The sequence below is a fragment of the Saccopteryx leptura genome, chromosome 3 (genome assembly GCF_036850995.1).
Source record: "Saccopteryx leptura isolate mSacLep1 chromosome 3, mSacLep1_pri_phased_curated, whole genome shotgun sequence".
Classification (NCBI taxonomy): Eukaryota; Metazoa; Chordata; class Mammalia; order Chiroptera; family Emballonuridae; genus Saccopteryx; species Saccopteryx leptura.
The window spans coordinates 315,542,654-315,560,685 of NC_089505.1; the positions used below are offsets into that span (position 1 = coordinate 315,542,654).

The following is an 18,032-nucleotide window of genomic DNA, read 5'->3' on the forward strand; positions in this document are numbered from 1 at the left end:
CATGTCTACTTTTTAAAATTCTGAATTAGGCTGTTCTCTTTTCCCCCAAGTCTACCATCTGAAGGCATGATATAGGATCATACAATAACAGACCAAGAAAACATAAATATGATACTGAAGGGAAAAATAACTATGGTGGGCATTTCTAATCTCTCATAATTTTCTCCTATCCTAACACATTTTATGTACAATGTATATAGAACTAGGAAACAGATCCTTGAACATCCCTTATCAGTGAGAAATTAGATGCTAACATAGTATGAAAGTGGGACTATGATCTCTTGATCTTTAGTTGGCATATAGTTAATTAGGTGAGTTACAATTACATACTTCTGTGTTCTCATCAGAATATACATAGGTAACTAAAATAGGAAGAGTGGACATGCAGAATTTAATCAAATTTAGATACTTAATATCCTACATTTTGGCTATATAAATGTGAATCTCAAGGGTTCTGGGAAGTCATGAGGTAGAATATTTATCTTATGTTTCAATAAAAATAAAATATTATTACTTGATTAAATGCTATTAGTTATATTTTTTGTGACAGAGACAGAGAGGAACAGATAGGGACAGACAGGAAGGGAGAGAGATGAGAAGTATTAATTCATTGCGGCACCTTAGTTGTTCATTGACTACTTTCTCATATGTGCTTTGATTGGGAGGCTACAGCAGACTGAGTGACGCCTTGCTCAAGCCAGCGATCTTGGGCTCAAGCTGGTGAGCTTTGCTCAAACCAGATGAGCCTGCACTCAAGCTGGCAACCTTGGGGTTTTGAACCTGGGTCCTCCGCATCCCAGTCTGACACTCTATTCATTGTACTATCACCTGGTCAGGCTATCAATTATATTTTTAATGTTATTAATTATTTAAGATAAAACATATTGTATACAATCAAATCCAAGATTCTAAAATGTGTACTCTGAGGAGAAAATAAGATTATAGTAAACTATAAATATTGTGTCTCCAAAGACAACAACTATAGTTTTTGTTTGCAAGAAGCTTCCATGTTCTTCTATATAAAAGAACCATAGTTCTCACCTGCAAGAAACATTCCATTTAAATGCTTGAAGACTGCCTTTAAAAAATAGCTTTATTGAATATTCAAATACTTTCTTCTTACAATGAAATTCTTATCAGAAGGATATTATAATCAGTGATGTCTTCACAGTCAACAACATTACTTCATGCACCACCAGGGTACAAAAGGACTAACTTGAAAGACTAAATTGTTCATGTATGAGGCCATGTTTTGGAATTTAAATAAAATGTCATTTATATGATGGTTCTATGACAAATCAGAGATTAAATTATCCAAGATTTTTTTCAGCATTCAGAAAAGCAGTTCATGATATCTTCTTTCACAAGATTTTGTGGTAAAAAGTACAGCCATTAGCATGATTGTGAATGATCAGGTTCCCGATAGGCAAACATCACAAAGTTATATCTCTGCTTTTTAACATCTTTTCTTCTTGGATTGTGCTTTGACAGTCTTATAAGAAACAGTATATGTGTGAAGTCGAAACATAGCTTCCAGGATATCTTTCACCATCAGCTTTCCTGTTTGAATTATATTTATTCAATAATTTCTTGTTAAAGGCTTTTCATTAGGCCCCATCTCCAAGTAAGTGGTGGTACACTGTTTGTTTGTTTTTTTAAGTACATTTTATATCCATACAGACAAGCTATTGTATAGAATTCTACATATATTTTCACTATGTGTGCTGGCTTGCCATTAATGAAGCCTTTCTTGATGAATTCAAAAATATGCTGCCATCCAACTCTGGTGCCACACCTGAGCACCACAGAAACCGAGGCGTGCCTTATATTTTTGGGGGGAGGGACAGGGGTTATAGACAGGGACAGACAGGAAGGAAGAGAGATGAGAAATATCAACTTGTAGTTGCTGCATTTAAGTTGTTCATTGATTGCTTTCTCATATGTGCCTTGATGGGGGGGGGAGCTCCAGCTTAGCCAGTAACCCCTAGTGACCCCTTGCTCAAGCCAGCAATCTTGGGCTCAGGCAGCAACTTTGGACTTTAAGCCAGCAACCATTGGGCTCAAGCTAGCAACCACAAGGTTATGTCTATGACCCCATCCTCAAGCCAGCGACCCTGCACTCAAGCTGGCAACAGGGGTGAGGAGGTGATTTGAACTTATGTCTTCAGTGGCCCAAGTTGACAATTTATCTACTGTAGCACCCCCAGTCAGGCTGGGGGCCACCTTGTTTATTTCAATTGAATTCAAACAAAATTTCAATGTGGGAATATTTATTTTTACAGTTTTAAAGATACTTTCTTTCCTTTCATATATTTCCACTTTGATGTTATTGATATATTTTTAATGGATTTTTTTCTTTGGAGGTGTATTTTCCAGAGTCTGGGTCCATGGTCTCCATTGGTGGAGAGGATCAGCAGTAGATAGTGATTGTGTTAAATGGACTGCACACTAGGGATCTGGAACACCAGGGCCAAAATGATTCAGCTAATATCTGCCTGAAGTAATTTAGGACTTTTTGTTTTAAGCCATACATGCCAAGTTTTATCCCAAAGAGCAATTTCTCATTAAAAACAGTTGAGTTATACACTGCTTAGAAATGTGGTTTATAATGGAAGTGCCAACAGGCTGTTAATTATAGCAATTCTTCCATAATACTTTAAGACATGGAATTCCCATGAACCTAAATAAGCTTTTCTTGATTTTAACCTGTTTCTCCTTGTAACATTCATTTTGAAAATGGGAACATTATATTGCTTTATGCTTGGGTGTTGATGGCAACAGAAAAAAACAGAAGAAGGATAATGCCAGGAAGAAGAGCCTGCTTTTTCCTGCCAGGACGTACCAATGTTTTCCAGACCTCTTCAAGCAAGTTTGCCTTACTTGGTCCATAATGTTAAAGTTAACTTTTAAAATCTACCTTTAGATTTCCATTTTACTCATAAAAAATTATAGCTAATATATATTTATAGTACTAAAAATCATGAAGCCAACATCACTAATAATGGTCTTGTGTATCCCTTTTTCACTTCGGATTGTTAAATGGTTCTGCTTCAGCCAAGTGTTTATTGTTTTTCATTTCTGAATCACATGCTTTTATGAAACTGTTGTAAAAGGATGGCTAATTAAACTGAGGCCATGGTTGGCTATTGAGAAGCTTTACCAGTAGCAAGAAAATATAAAGTATTTTGAGTTACTATGTAGACTTACAATTTATATGTGTCTGACCCACAGCAGTGGCGATGTCAGCTTTTGTATAAAATGCCTTTTGATTGAAGTGTTTTAGCCCCTTATTTGGGGAGTGGCCTAGTCAGAAATAGTCAGACCTAGTTGTGTGTGTGTGTGTGTGTGTGTGTGTGTGTGTGTGTGTGTGTGTGTGTCTGTCTGTCTGAGTTTGTGTTTTAATATGTTTTTCATGGTCCTGGATATATTTTGACCCATAAATACATGAGAATTCATCATAAACAGCAGATTTCATCAATCTGTGCAAGGACAGTAAAGGAAATCATGGAGACTGGTAAGAATGCCTCATTACCACTCCACGTTGAGAAATTTAGGCATGTTTCACAGGAGCAGATGCTTTTCACAACGGTGGGATTTAATTGGGCATATTATAACCTAGTAATGACAACGAACTAGATCCCTCTGAGCAAAACCATAGGCCTTTCCCAAGAAAGAACTCCTTTTTGTTGAAGATTTGAAATAAAAACTGAGGGCTCTTAGAACTATGTTGACCCACTCCTTCGGCAAACTAAACAGACCTCTGAAAGGATAGATTCCCTCCCCTTTCTCTTTAGAAGCCTGACTTCATTTGATGTCTGCTAAAAGTTCTGACACTAAAACCTTAATCCACCTGTGTCCCAATCTTCCATGTATTCACTAGAGAAAATAATTTATATTTATATCAAGGAGTTTTATGACAACTAAGGAGTCAACAGAGGTAGATTATTTTGAAATCCTGTGATGAAAGATGTTCGAAAATTCAAATAATGGTGGCCCTTAGAAAAATACTGTATTCTCAGTCCATTTCCTCTCTTTCTGCTACTCTAGCGGAATAAACGTGTTTTCCAAAGTTGTAGAGTAGTGTTTCTTTCAGCAAGGGGTAACCTTTCTAGAGGGTCAAAGGTGAACTTGGGAAAATGGGGTAGATGTAGGTACAGTTTGTAATCTCCCTCCCTCAGATATTGATAAGCCCCTCAGGGGGCCTCTTTTTCCCTCTCCACATTGAGAGCCAATGTACCTAATGAGAGATGCTACAGATGGAAGCTGTTGTCTGTTTTGCAGTGGAAAAAGATAAAATGAAAGTTGAGAATAACTGCTACAGAGGGAAATGCCCCCCTATAGTTCCTGACTTCAGGGAAGCAAACTTGCCCCCTCTGTACTTTTCTCTGCTATATGGGTCAGAGACGCGAAATACAATGTACGAGATTAATTAATGAATGAACCACTGGGTCTGAAAGATGGTCCAATTACTTTGAAAGCATATCTATGTACCACCTGATTTCCTTAAGTCTTTTAACTCAATTAAATGGTTAATTTTAAAGAATGATGGATAAAGTGTTATATGCATGGGCATCTTTTTACCATTGTAAAACCCAGGTTTTTTATGCCAACATTCTTCGACCTAAAAATGCCAGTAACAATTGGATAAAAAAGAAATGTTAATAATAAAGAAGCAGGGTAACCTTTCAACAAAAAGTATATTTTATTATTTGGCAGATGCAGTCATGAACATTAATCATAGCAACCTGCAGATAGTAGAAGCTTAATATCAAAGCTAATGATTTATTTTATGTTAATGACTTTCTGCCAGGGCATAAAAGACTCTTCATAATGGGCTCTGTGCGCTATGTTCAGTTACTAAGGCTAATGGGATAATCTTTTCTTTCCCCAAATTAAACTTTTTTGAAATAAATTATGCTGTTATTTTTCAAGGTAACTCTCAAAATTTTACTGCAAAACTAATCTTTTAAGAACTGCTTAGGAAATAAAAAGGAAGAAAAATTCCAAAGCAGCTTTTCTAGTTCGTGAACAGTTTTACTTAATTAAAGAAAAGTTATCATGTATGCTAATATCCCTGAACTTGTAATGCCAAATAATTGTAAAGTCATCCTTCAGTGACACAGTCGCCTTTTGAAATTCAGCTCCTGTAACAACCTCCCACAATGGAGCATGTTTTCCTCGATTACCAGACAATAACAAGCTCAGTGGTAGTCAAGCACTGAATAGTTCACTGGGAAGTTCAAAAAACCATGTTTACAATTAGTGATAACCAACATTATATTTCAGTAAGGGATACTTTGCCTACTAAAGTTCACAAAAATGTGCCAGTCTTGACCTGGTGATTAATAAAGGCCTCCTACCTCACTTTCCTGATGGCTATAAAAGACTATTATACAGGGTGGAGCATAAAGTAGGTTTACAGTTGTTTGGATGGAAAATAACACAAGAATTAATAAATAATAATACAAGAATAAACTCTTATGTTTTATGTCCTCACAACTGTAAACCTACTTTTGCCCTACCCTGTATTCATGGCAGCAGTTCAGGTGCAGCTGCTGTGTGTTAATAATGCATCATTGTCCTACTAATCAATACACCAAAGGTCAGTACCCTATACTCTTTCCAAAATATTTAGCACCTTAAAAGCATTTCTGTTCATTTTTCTTAGCTTCAGAGTCAGTTAATGCCACTCCAAGCTACTTGTGTGATAAAGATGTTGTTACCTATGCTAGATCATAGAGGAGATGAATATATATTCAAACTCATTTCCTCCCATACACATTTTCATTTCCACACATATTGACTAAATTAGTTTAGTGTGGTGATAACCAGGAACCCTTTATAATTAAGTAGATGTGTTCCAAATTGTGAAGGTTTTTAGATTTTACATAATATTTAAGGAGATGTTTGAAAAAAACACAAGTTTTCAATAACCAGAATCATTTAAAGTAAACAGCGTATTAGGAAATGGGAAGGTATATTTAAATTCTAAATGGACAGGAATTGGTGTTAGTTTATAAACCTGAAACAGTAGTGAAATACTATTTGCTTAATTGTCCTTTTGGCATAGGAAAGCAATAATAGTAAAAGCTTCTTAAACCATATTTTCTGCATACAAAGAACATATTCACGTGGGATTTCCATTTTTCCAGAAAATCGTGCAAATCAGTATGCCAGCACTTAACTGCATTAAAATTAGGTAGACAACAATTTATAGGCATAGTGGTAGTACAGGTCTCTTGACACCCTTGCTAAGTGTTTAAAGTAATCCTGGCTTTTCTGTGCTCAGAGAGAAGCCAAAATGTTTAAAGAACAAGATCTCATTTTCTCATTTTGTATTGTTGTCTAGTGTTTTCTGTTACTCATTTTGATAACCCTGTGGGTGGGTGTGTGTGTGCATGTGTGTGTGCATGCGTGTGTGTATCTTCTTCCTTATGATTTGAGAAACTTAAATGTTTTAAGAGAAGGAAAAGAAATAAAACCCAACTGTTTCCATCATCAGGAGAAATGCAAAAGGCAAACTAGTGGGTGGAGCTTCTATTTGTGCTGCACATAATGTACAATGGCACATTTGTCATGCTTTAAATATATAATGCCTACAATAAAATATGTACAGGCACAGTTGTGATCTATGAAGTCCCTGGCTCCAGTGCCATTGTTTGTAGTCTCTACGGTTGTCATACATTGTTCTTTGCACATCATACCCTTACAGCAGAATTTGACACAATTTCTAGCTTTCAGCTCTGCACCATTTTCATTGCACAATATACATGAGTTTGACAGGGTGTGTTGAGGAAAACTCTGGCAAGCAATTGATATTTTGAAGTGGCAAGCGTTTCAGCAGCTGCCTGCTTGTGAAAAAGGAATGATAAGATATACTGTATTGTTAGTTTCAGGGAAAGCATTAAGGTTTAAGCTCTGTAAAAATGTACACATTATTCGTCAGTGGTGAAGCAAGTCTTTTATGTTTTTTTAGAGCTTAGCTCGCTGGCTGATGTGAACTAGCATGACATTGGTCAGTAAATGAATAGGAGTACTTTGAATTTGAACTGCTGCCAATTTTGCACCAACAAAGGAACTGACAAAAGAAAGATTTTATGTGAAATGCAAAGCACACGCAATGTCTTGGGGGCGGGGAAAAGGAAGAAGAGAGAGAGAAAAACCCACACAGAATATTCTTCAACACATACTTGCAAGGATACCAAATAGTTAAAAGACATCCATTTTTCATGGCTCATCAGCTACAACCTAAGCTGTTTTATCTAATGTTCTTTAAAAACCTGTTGTATACAATAGGCTTTTAGAAGATGTTCATATGGAATTTAGAGTGTTTTTCTAAATATCACTCGGTGCCCTGAAGGCCTGTTGGCAGAGTATCAGAGCTGCCCACTGCTGGAGTCCCCAGCTCTCTCTCTCTGGTAGTGGGAAATTGTAGTTTAATCAGTTATGGCACTTTCAGTGTGTAACGTTCATTAGCAAGGCAATTTGTCATGACTGCTAATGGTCAGGATGCATCTGCTCTCTCAGTTACAGAACATGATAAGGAAGAAGACAAATATTTCAATATCTGATAGTATTAACTTGTTTCAGATTTGTAATCCAAGGTTAGTTGCTCAAAACAGACACAGCAGCAGATTAACAAACATCCTATATTTAATTTTACTGGGCCCTGTTTTTATGGATTTATGGCTTTAAAGCACACTAATGTGCTATTATGAAGGGCACAGTCTTTGATTAGATGTTCAACAGAAACTAAGTTATGAGCAGAGTACCTTCTGGGTTCATCTGGAAAAAATTTATGTGCGTAATATTTTCTATAGAGCTTTATAAATTGAAAGATTTGATACATGCGGTATTTCTAACATGCTAAATATTCTTCTTTTAACCTCTTTCTTTTCTATACTTTTTTTAAAAATTGAATTTATTGGGGTGACATTGGTTAACAAAATTATATAGGTTTCAGGTGTACAATTCTATAATACATCAACTATATATTCTAAATATTAATCTTATGATTAAAAAGTCATTTTCTCATTGCTATATAAACTGGCCATTCATTTTTCAAGTGAGATTAGAGTTCTGATCTATTTTTAAAGTTTTAAAATCCTAGTGAAAAACTTCAGAATGAATTAGAAACGTCACATTTCCGCCCAGTGAACTGCATTGTAAGAGCATTGTTCATTGTTCTAAACAGGAAAAGTTAAAAAGATTCCCCTAGTAGAAAAGGCTAGAATTTTTTATGTATCTCATACTTTCTAGATATTACATCACATGGATTGCCAAAATCTTGATGACACATTTTCATTTTTAATGAAAGGCCCTGAATTTTAGAGCATAATGATTTCTTAGAAACTGAACCTAATCTTGGTAAAAAATTCATTCTTGCTAGAAACAAAAGCTGTTACTGTTTAAGTTCCTGTTGAGCGGTTAGTTGGTACGCTTCGCTGAATGTTGTCAAAAAGGCTTTCCTCATGATTGACAACCCGGCAGGAATGTGAATGGAGATTTTAATTGCGTATCATGTGTGCATATCAGAGTGAGTGAATTCATGACTCTGCTTAGCTCCATATCTCTGCAGGTCAGCCGTGCCAAAAAATGCTCTTTTATGTGCAATTTTTCCTAAAAGAGAAAGGTATATGTATACTGAAGTCCTTCGTTATTCATTTCTGAAGTGAAACACTTGTTTTCCCTTAGCCTCGGAGTTTGAAAGTAGAACAAAAATCCATTTTGAGATTTTTTTTCTTTTACTATTTGCATTTATACTTGGATGATGTAAATTCTTTGCAGTTACAAGTTGGGAAAAGTCTGCCAGAACATATTTTTTCTTATGGCACTTGTTATATGAAGAGTGTTTGTCTTTCCTTCCCCCCCCCCCCCTAAAGAGTACTTTGAAAAGAAAGAAAAAATGTAAGCCAGCAGAAAAATTTACTGAGGTCAATTGCCTTTCTATAACTTTCAAACTTTAGAAAAGGTCTGGGGGCGTGTGGGTAGAGGAGAAAGGAAATATTTCTGAGTTGGAGTTGTCATAAAATTGTCCCTAAATTTTGATTAAAAATTGTATCTGAATTTTGGTTAAAAATGCAGTGCTTTTTGTAAAATGACATTAATACATATATGAATGTTTGTTTCTTGGAAAAATGACTTCACTGCTGAAAACTTAAAGGTCAAAGATTAATTTCTGCTATCACTTCTTTGCCAAGATGCAATGGTGATGATATATCATTTATCTTATTAAGATATCTAAACCCAATGCGTATGTAATTTTCAAAGCGGGGCAAAACTTACTTTGTAAGGTAACTTTGGCTACAGTAACCCCCAGACTGGTCAGGAACTTATTAATGTAGAAGAAAAAATATATAATGAATATGCTGTGCATAATTTTTTAGTTGATGTGATGTGAAAATTTGGAACTTGGGTTGTAAATTTACCACATAGCTACTTTTCTATGTCATTTTGAATAGGTGAGAAAAAGATTAGTGCCAGGGACATTTTAAATAAAACCATAGTAATAAGTAGGAGGATGTTGAAAAGATGGTGACTTTATAGCCTTAGGATATCCCACGGGACTTGACTTTGTTCTGGGCTCTAATATGTTATCTCAACACATTTTAGAACATATCAAATTGCAGGCTGATGATTCAGTCCTTAATATAGTATGCAGTGCAGGGTGATTGCTATAGGAAGGTACAACTGTACCTTTAAAATGCTAAAGAAGAAAAAATTTATTTTATTTTAAAATTTTAACTTTATGTATGAGGTGACATTTTTCTAATGTTATGGAAGACTATTTTGTACTTTCTACTGAGAGCTCAGGCAAGGAATAATCTATTTACAAAATGAAAAAAACGTGCTCAGTTGAATGCATTTCACTTTTGAAGATGATATTCTGGTAATGAACTTTATCAAGCAGAGAACATTTCAGTAAAAGTATTAAAGTAGTTCCTATTTTGGTTGCCTCACTTAAGGCTGTGTCACTGTTTCCATTATAACTTCTTACTTTCAGGTAGCTCTAATGCAGTCCCCGTACAAATATTTGCACAGGGATGAAATGAGAATATTTTAGCTTAGAAATAGGTTTGTTTGTTGTTGTTTTTTTTAAATTTGAAATGAACTTCTAAAGAAGCTTTGGACTTTGTTAATAAGGCACATTTAATTCATTTTTAGAAATTGAAAAGCATTTGCTGAACCCCAAACCTGTGCAGAGCCCAATGGAGAGTGTTGAGGGAGGAGACTGGGGGGGGGCAGAGAAGAGTACACGTGAATGAACCCGCCTCCATGTGGTTAACCCAGAGAGGAGTACAGATAACCCGAACACCGTTGTAGTGTAATTGAAGTGCTGTGAAGTCTATGGTCACACTGCTTTGGGGAGCAGAAGAAGAAGTAATGAATTGAAGTGAGGGAATCCGGAATGCTTCCTGGAGGAAATGTCATTTCAGTTGGCCTTAAAATTTGATCAACGGTTATGGAGAATTAGTTCCTGTTTTTGAATTATTTTTTTTTTAGACTTTCTATTTCTTTTCAAAATCACTTGAAGCAACTTAAAATAAGAAGCAACAGATACAGCAAGACTAATATTAGTATTACCAAAACAGAGACACATTTCTTAGATCACTACAATTAAACATTACATTTGGCTCTTGCTTTCTCAGAGTCAGAGCAAAAACAGAAACACACTGAGTGACAGAATTTTGATATCTGAGAGACAAATGGACACTAATTATTTGTGACTAAAAAGTGTCTAATAAAAGACTACAAAGAACATACAATGAGGAAGTCCATGGAGGTGAGACATCAAGGGTTACTACATAAGGAGTGAGCTAACGGGTCTGGGTTGAGACTGACGCACCTGTAGTGAGAAATAGGATATAAGGAAGGAAGAGGGACTCACTGAAATAAGAATGGGGAGACAACCAGGAACAGTTAGGAACAAGGGGAATGAAAGCCTCAGTTTTGTGTTTTAACAACGTAGCTATAAGTAATGTTCAACCCTAGTAAGAATGCACTAGATAAGAGTGCCTAGGGGAATTACATGATCAAATGAATGATGAGGTATTTATCTATTTTTTGATGACTTTTCAAACTATAGATGAATGATAAGCATCTAGATGTTTTATGCTTCAGCCAAAAGGCTGAGTCACATAAAAATCTCACTTCTTAAAGCACACTAGAGTGTTGTTGTCTATCTGAAAATTCTTTTATTTATTTATTTAGTTTTCTAAATGAGAGGAGGAGAGATAGAGAAACAGATTCCCACATGTACCCTGACTGGGATTCACCCAGCAACCCCCGTCTGGGGATAATGTGCTGCCCATCTGGGACCATACTGGCAACTGAGCTATTTTTAGCACCTGAGGCAGAGGCTCTGCAGAGCCTTCTCAGTGCCTGGAACTGATGTACTCCAACCAATTGAGCCATGGCTGCAGGAAGGGAAGAAAGAGAGAGATGAGGGGGAGGGGTAGAGAAGCAGATGGTTGTTTCTCCTGTGTGCCCTGACCAGTAATTGAACCCGGGACATCCCACACACCAGGCCAACACTCTACCAGTCAGCCAACTGGCCAGGACCTGAATTTTTTTTTTTTTATCAAAACCCAGTTGCTAGCAAGGAATATTAATTCTTTGTGTATAGTCTTAGAAGCGTACATGCTAAGTTAACATCCCAATGGTTTTAGTAATCGTTTTCCTGAAATTTATTGTTCAGAGATAGATACCTATATTATTATTAGTAAATTTGGGAAGTATATTCAAGAGTCCAAACATGTTCAGAAATGTTTATCAGCAGTTTAGAAGAGATCTAACAATCTCTAAATCTTCACACGGCAAAGTCCTCAAATTTTTCTGTGGATGTACCCTAGTGAATTTACACCACGAGCAGCATAGAAATGTCTCTGAAATTCACATAGGCCTTAGAGTACTGATATTTCATCTTTAAGAAATATGTGGATTTTATATTATGTTCTGTAACACATCTATGTTTGTTTTAATGTAAATATGATACTTTAAATCACTTACAATTGAGGCCACTCTATGTTCCAGGAAGATAACCAATAATATTCTAGAGTCTTACCACCCTGGCATATTACTCTGCTTCTAGGGGCACGAGTTTGAGAAGCATGAAATAACATAATGGCCTTTTGTCTTTGTTTTTAAGAAATACACTAGAGGCCTTGTATAATTTTATTTTGTTAGGTTATCTCTCCCATGGAGAATGGAACATTTTGTTCATTCTTATTCTTTCCCTGACTTTCACTAACTCTATTTTTTATAAGAAAACTTAAAGTACTTTATCTTAGTCTAAAATGGAAAACTATGTAACTAGAGCTCAGTAATGCTGGGGCCATGGGCATAGTGACATTATGCTTAAAGTGACATTATGCTAAAGAAGGAGGAAGTCAGAGAGCCAATGAGTCAATGAAAGAGAAAAATCTCATAGCACTGGCCAAACCCCGATGATGCTCTGTGATGGAGGAAGGCAGTCGAGAGTCGGCTTAGATTGGTAGGCATTAATATATAACCAAACCTGAAAAGAATCTAGAAAATCCAAGAAAAGGAAAGGGTCATGAAGAAATTGAATGATTATGGTGATGATTTGGGGGTGGGGTGCGGACAGGTATAGGACAGGGCAAGACCTGTAACATAATAGTTGTCTCAGGTTTGGATCCCACCGTCCCGTTTTCGTTCCCTCTTTTGTTTCCTCCCTTCCTTCTACCACAGACATCATTTATAAGATGATTGACATTATTTTAAAGGTTCCTTTATCCTTATTTTCCTAGATGACTTTTACCAGTGTTCTCCTACCTATATCCTCACCTGCCTACAGTGGGCTTTTGTTTCTGGGCAGCCATTCTCTCCTATTTCATCATCATTAGGACACAATTCAGTGGATGAACTTTTCTTGGAAAACAGTAGTTCTGGTTATACAAGACGAGATGGGTAAATTTTACATGTGTGTATGTGAGATTTTCTAACAAATGCCAATCAATATACCTGATGTCCATAGCACACCATTGAATTGGATTGATTTGTTTTCCCTTTATTTCATTTAAGACATAAACGGTATTTGAAATAATTTCTTTGTAAACAGTTAGGCATGTGTAAATAATGGATATCTTTTAATGACAAAAATACGTTTTATTTTCTAGAAACTCCATTTAAGCAAATGAGAAATACCTATAATATTAGTAGTATTTTATTTTTACCAAAATCAAGGTGTTTTTCCCATGTATGTTATCTTTTAGAGTTTCATCTGAAAGAGAGGGCCAGTGAATATTGTGTATATCCGCAGTTTACATTTATTCACAGAGCCTCATAAAGTGGAACAAATAATAATAAAAAGAGAAGCAGATTTCTTGTGTCTGATTCCATAGCCTATTTCCCCATGGGTTTTAGGACCCAGGCCAGAGAGATTTTATAGACGCTGCTTCCAGCAGCATGACATTTGCAAATATTGGTTAATTTATTCATTAAATATTTTTAGTGATTACTATCTACCAGAAAGTCTGCTGAGTATCGGATAGAAAAAGGAAAAAAAATGTGTGCACTTACAGAGGTAATAATCTTAGATGTGATATAAATAACTCCGTTAACAGAAGATAGGTGATCTGAGATTCAAATGGACAACTTTAATATTTGACCTAAATACTATTTCTATTAAGTTCTCAATATCCCCATGTTCATTCAGGCGTTTACCTTCTCTGCTCCTTTTCCTTTTTTTTTAAGTCTACATGACATGCTTAGAGTAGAAGCAGCATTCCATGGCCTTTCTCAACTCTTGCTATGAGAGCCAGTGATAGCCTATGGGATACGGTAACTTGGTAACTTAAGCCAATAGTGATTGTTTATGAAGTAGCCAAAGGAATTAATTTTTTAAAATTGAAATCCTAATCATTGCAAATATTTAAGTCTTTGGAAATTTGAACTAAGTATCATTTAAAAATATAGACATTTATGTTCAATCTTTAAAACTGCTTTAATGGACTGAAATCAGTTGCTTAATATTCAACATCATTTTTATATTCAAAGTTGTTCATAAGTTCAGGATATTTTTTAAATGGTAAAATTACCAGTGTTTATATTTTTCAGGTTCATCGTAATGGTTTTCAAAAGGTAAACACCTCTGTGCATTTGAAAATTATTTTTCTGACAAATGCTGCATATTCTGTGACACAGTCGTTGCTGAAATTGCTTACAAAATAACTCTGTGAATCTCCTATTTTCTTACCATCTCATTCCTTACCCTAATATGGTATGGAACCAGACTGCAATTACACGTTCACAATTACTTTATTATATGGGCTGAAATATACTCCTGAAGCTCTTATTACCTTTTCCATACACCATTTGCACAGACCCGCTGATGGCTGTCAGCGGTGCTTCCTCGGGACAATCAGCCATTCTTAGCGGGTTGTGTTTAAATCCAGAACACCACAAATGGAAAGCACCTCTCTCTCCTTGCTGATGAATTTTTAATGTTCAAGCATTTATAATAATTCAAAAGACTTCATTATAACAGCTTGCGGAATTAGACATGTGTGTTTTAGGATGTCAAATATTTATTTGTGATCTTTGTGCGAGTAAATGAAAACAACACAGTATTAATAGTGTGTTTGAGTCTGTAGCAACCTGAGCATTATGTCATCCACTATTGGAGCTCCTTTTCCCTGAAAGAGGTTGTTTCATATTTTTCTACTTCAAATAATTCACTCACAAGCTCTTTTTTCCATAATTACATTTTATGGGGAAAAAAGACCCAACTCCATTCCATGGCTTTAGATGGAAACAGGAATGCCATATATTCAAATACAGGATACATTTACATTTAACAACAAAACCAAGAAACCTTTCCTTTACATTACAAAGGGAGATATTCTCCTTTAAAAAAAATGCCACTTCTTATGGTCTTTGAGAGTCTTCCAAAAAAGAAGTTTGGTTGACTTTGAGAGCCATCTGGTGCAGTCTGTTACCCTCTTTAATGATTTTTTTCTTTACCATTTTATTTCACTCATAAACTTACTTACATTAGAACAACTACATATTAAGCCATCTCATAAAGTTTTGACATTTAAAATATATGTAATAAAAACCAGTTAAAATATAATCACCTTATGTGTTTCCTGCTGTCAAATGCTAACACAGAGTGATTTCTTCCCCTTTTGAAAAATTAGATATTAATAGATTTGAGCCAAATGGTAATACCCTACAGGTGTGTGTATTTATATAAGTCTGTAATGTCAAATATTGGGAATATTCAGATAATTGATTACATCCTTTGATTTTCTTCAGTGCTTAAATTTATCAATATATTTTTGAAAGAAAATAATTGTTAATTTTGGGGGTATAAAACAATTTGGTATCTGTCTTCCAGGTAACGTCTTACAATTTTTTTTAATATTAGTAATGACAATGAAATCAGCTCTTTTGAATGGTCCTGTTTGTAGCTCACAGTGGTAGAAAGGTGATGGAGAAGGCATCCCAGGACTTACATGCTGATTACTGAACTAACCACATGATGTGGGACAAGTTACATACTTTTCATCTTTTCTCTAACTCTAGGGGTTTGATCTAAAATTCTTACTTGCCCCAAGAATCAGGAGAGTCCATGTATTTGTTAAATAGTAAATTCCATAATATCTAGAGGTCCTAAGGATAAAAGCAAGCAATTAGTACAGATACCACATTTAAAAACCTAATAGTGGTGTCATTTATTACATACCTCTCTAGGATCCATCAGACTTGGTCAGTTTAATGACAAAAAGGCATCGCAAAGTAGATTTTCAAGGAGCAAATCTTAGAGCAGACATTGAGCCTGAATTCAACTAGTTCCATCTTAACTGAAAATGTCACTTTTTAAAATTGAGGTATACTCAAACAGTTTGGCTAAATGGCAATTTCAGTTTATTAAAGTGTCAAGTGATAAAATGTTTCTCCCATATTCAGTGTACCATTGGCTCTTGAACAACATGAAGGTTAGGGTTGCTGATACAAATACCCATGTGTAACTTTTAACTTCTCAAAAGCTTACCTAATAATATAATCTACTGTTGACTGGAAATCTTGCCAATAATATAAAGTTGGTTAACACATAATTGATTGTAATATATATTATGCACTGTGTTATTTTTTTAAAATTTTATTTAGAAAATTAAATTTAGCAGGGTAACATTGATCAATAAGAGTACTTAGGTTTCAGGTAAACATTTCTACAGCATTTGAACTGTTTATTATGTTGTGTACCCATCACCCAAAGTCAAATAATTTTTCATCATCTTATAGTTGTCCTTCTTTTTCACTCTTCTCTCACCAACTCCCCATCCCCCCTTCCTCTGTTAACCAGTTCATTTTATCTATGTCCATAGGTTCTTTAAATAAAATAAGCTAGAGAAAAGAAAATATTCTTAAGAAAATTTATAAGGAAAAAACATTTATAGTTCTGTAAATATTTATTGAAAAAACCCATGTGTAAGTGGACTGCACAGTTCAAACAAATGTTGTTCAAGGGTCAACTGTACTAGCAGGGCACATCATAGATCATAAATTAGGAAAGGAGTTGACAAATCAGAAGTCACTGAAGGTGGGCAACAGAGGCCAGGTTGTTGGGCAGAATATAGGGAAATCGCTCAGCCTGAAGGTGTGGGCCAAACATCCACATCCAGGCGTCTTGATGAACGAAAACAGTTTCCTGACACACTCACTGGTTTATTATCATCATTATTCAGATTCTTACATTGCTGTAACAAATACTAGCCTTGCTGCTCTAGGCAACCTGAAATGCTTTATTTTAAGTGGAGACTGCGTAGGTTTTCAAAATGGGCCTGCTTTCTATCACCCTGCTTTCTCTTTCACAAATAAAATGTCAGCAGAGTACAAGGCGGCAGAGTTCTGACTTCAAGATGTTTGGGATTGGAAAAAAAAAAAGAGTTTATACTTGAAAGATAAGACATTTAGAGAGAATAGCATGAAAGAGAAAATAGAGTTTTAGAGCTAGACCTGTGATCAGTCACTCTTAACCTTTCTCGTTCACATGTACAAGCGAATGTTCTAGAATTTCTGACACTGTACTTGAAGGACTTAATAGGTCAATGCCTTAAAAACAAAGTTTCAGAATATTGAAAAACAATTTCCTACAGTTACTATTCCCTAGCTCATCCTCTACGCCAGGGGTCAGGAACCTATGGCTCACGAGCCAGATGCGGCTCTTTTGATGGCTGCATCTGACTCGCAGACAAATCTTTAATAAAAAAAATAACGTTAAAAATATAAAACATTCTCATGTATTATAATCCATTTATTTCCTACCGCTCATGTTCATGGTGGCGGGTGGCTGGAGCCAATCACAGCTGTCCTCCAGGACAACACTAAATTTTTATTGGATAATGCATAACGTACACGGGTCATTGTATGGCTCTCATGGAATTACATTTTAAAATATGTGGCGTTCATGGCTCTCTTGGCCAAAAAGTTTCCCAACCCCTGCTCTACACCGTTGTGCCTGGCTGTGGCGTCGTCTCAAGTACCCCTAATGTCACATCTTAGGGTGCTCCAGTGGCTGCCCCTTTTCTTTGACTTTGACTCATTGTTGCTCCTACACCTAACTTAGCTGCAGTCAGATCCACTGCTCAGGGGCATTTGTGTCGGCTGCTTCACGCGACATGTCCCCATCAACGTTCCTCCCGACCAGGTAGAGCAATAAGTCATTTATCTCTGTGAGGGTAAAGATAAATTTTACACTTTGATCAAAGTTTAGATGCCTAACATGAAGAAACTGAAAAACTGACTGGACAACCAGTTGCCAAAGTGGTATCAAAGATAACTTTGATAAGACACATGAAAGCAAAATATTAAAATCATGTTCAGGAAACAGTGTTCACATATTTTTAAAAAGTTTTAATTAGTTTATTTTCAATTCCTCGAGAAAGCACTGGAGCCTTTCTATACCAGTCTGTCAGCCATTCGGGCAAGGCCACAGCAGAAATTATTTTAATTAATCTAGATGGATTAATTAAATCCAGCAGCAGCTCTGGTGTAGAATGGGCCCA

General features: G+C 35.8%; 1 protein-coding gene and 1 pseudogene across 1 annotated transcript in view; one reads left to right on the forward strand and one right to left on the reverse strand.

Annotated features, from left to right (window-relative positions):
* TOX (thymocyte selection associated high mobility group box) overlaps positions 1-18,032 on the forward strand; it is a 308,505-nt gene that overhangs the window by 5,947 nt on the left and 284,526 nt on the right. The window lies entirely within an intron of this gene.
* On the reverse strand, positions 1,120-14,391 carry LOC136397474 (zona pellucida-binding protein 2 pseudogene; annotated as a pseudogene).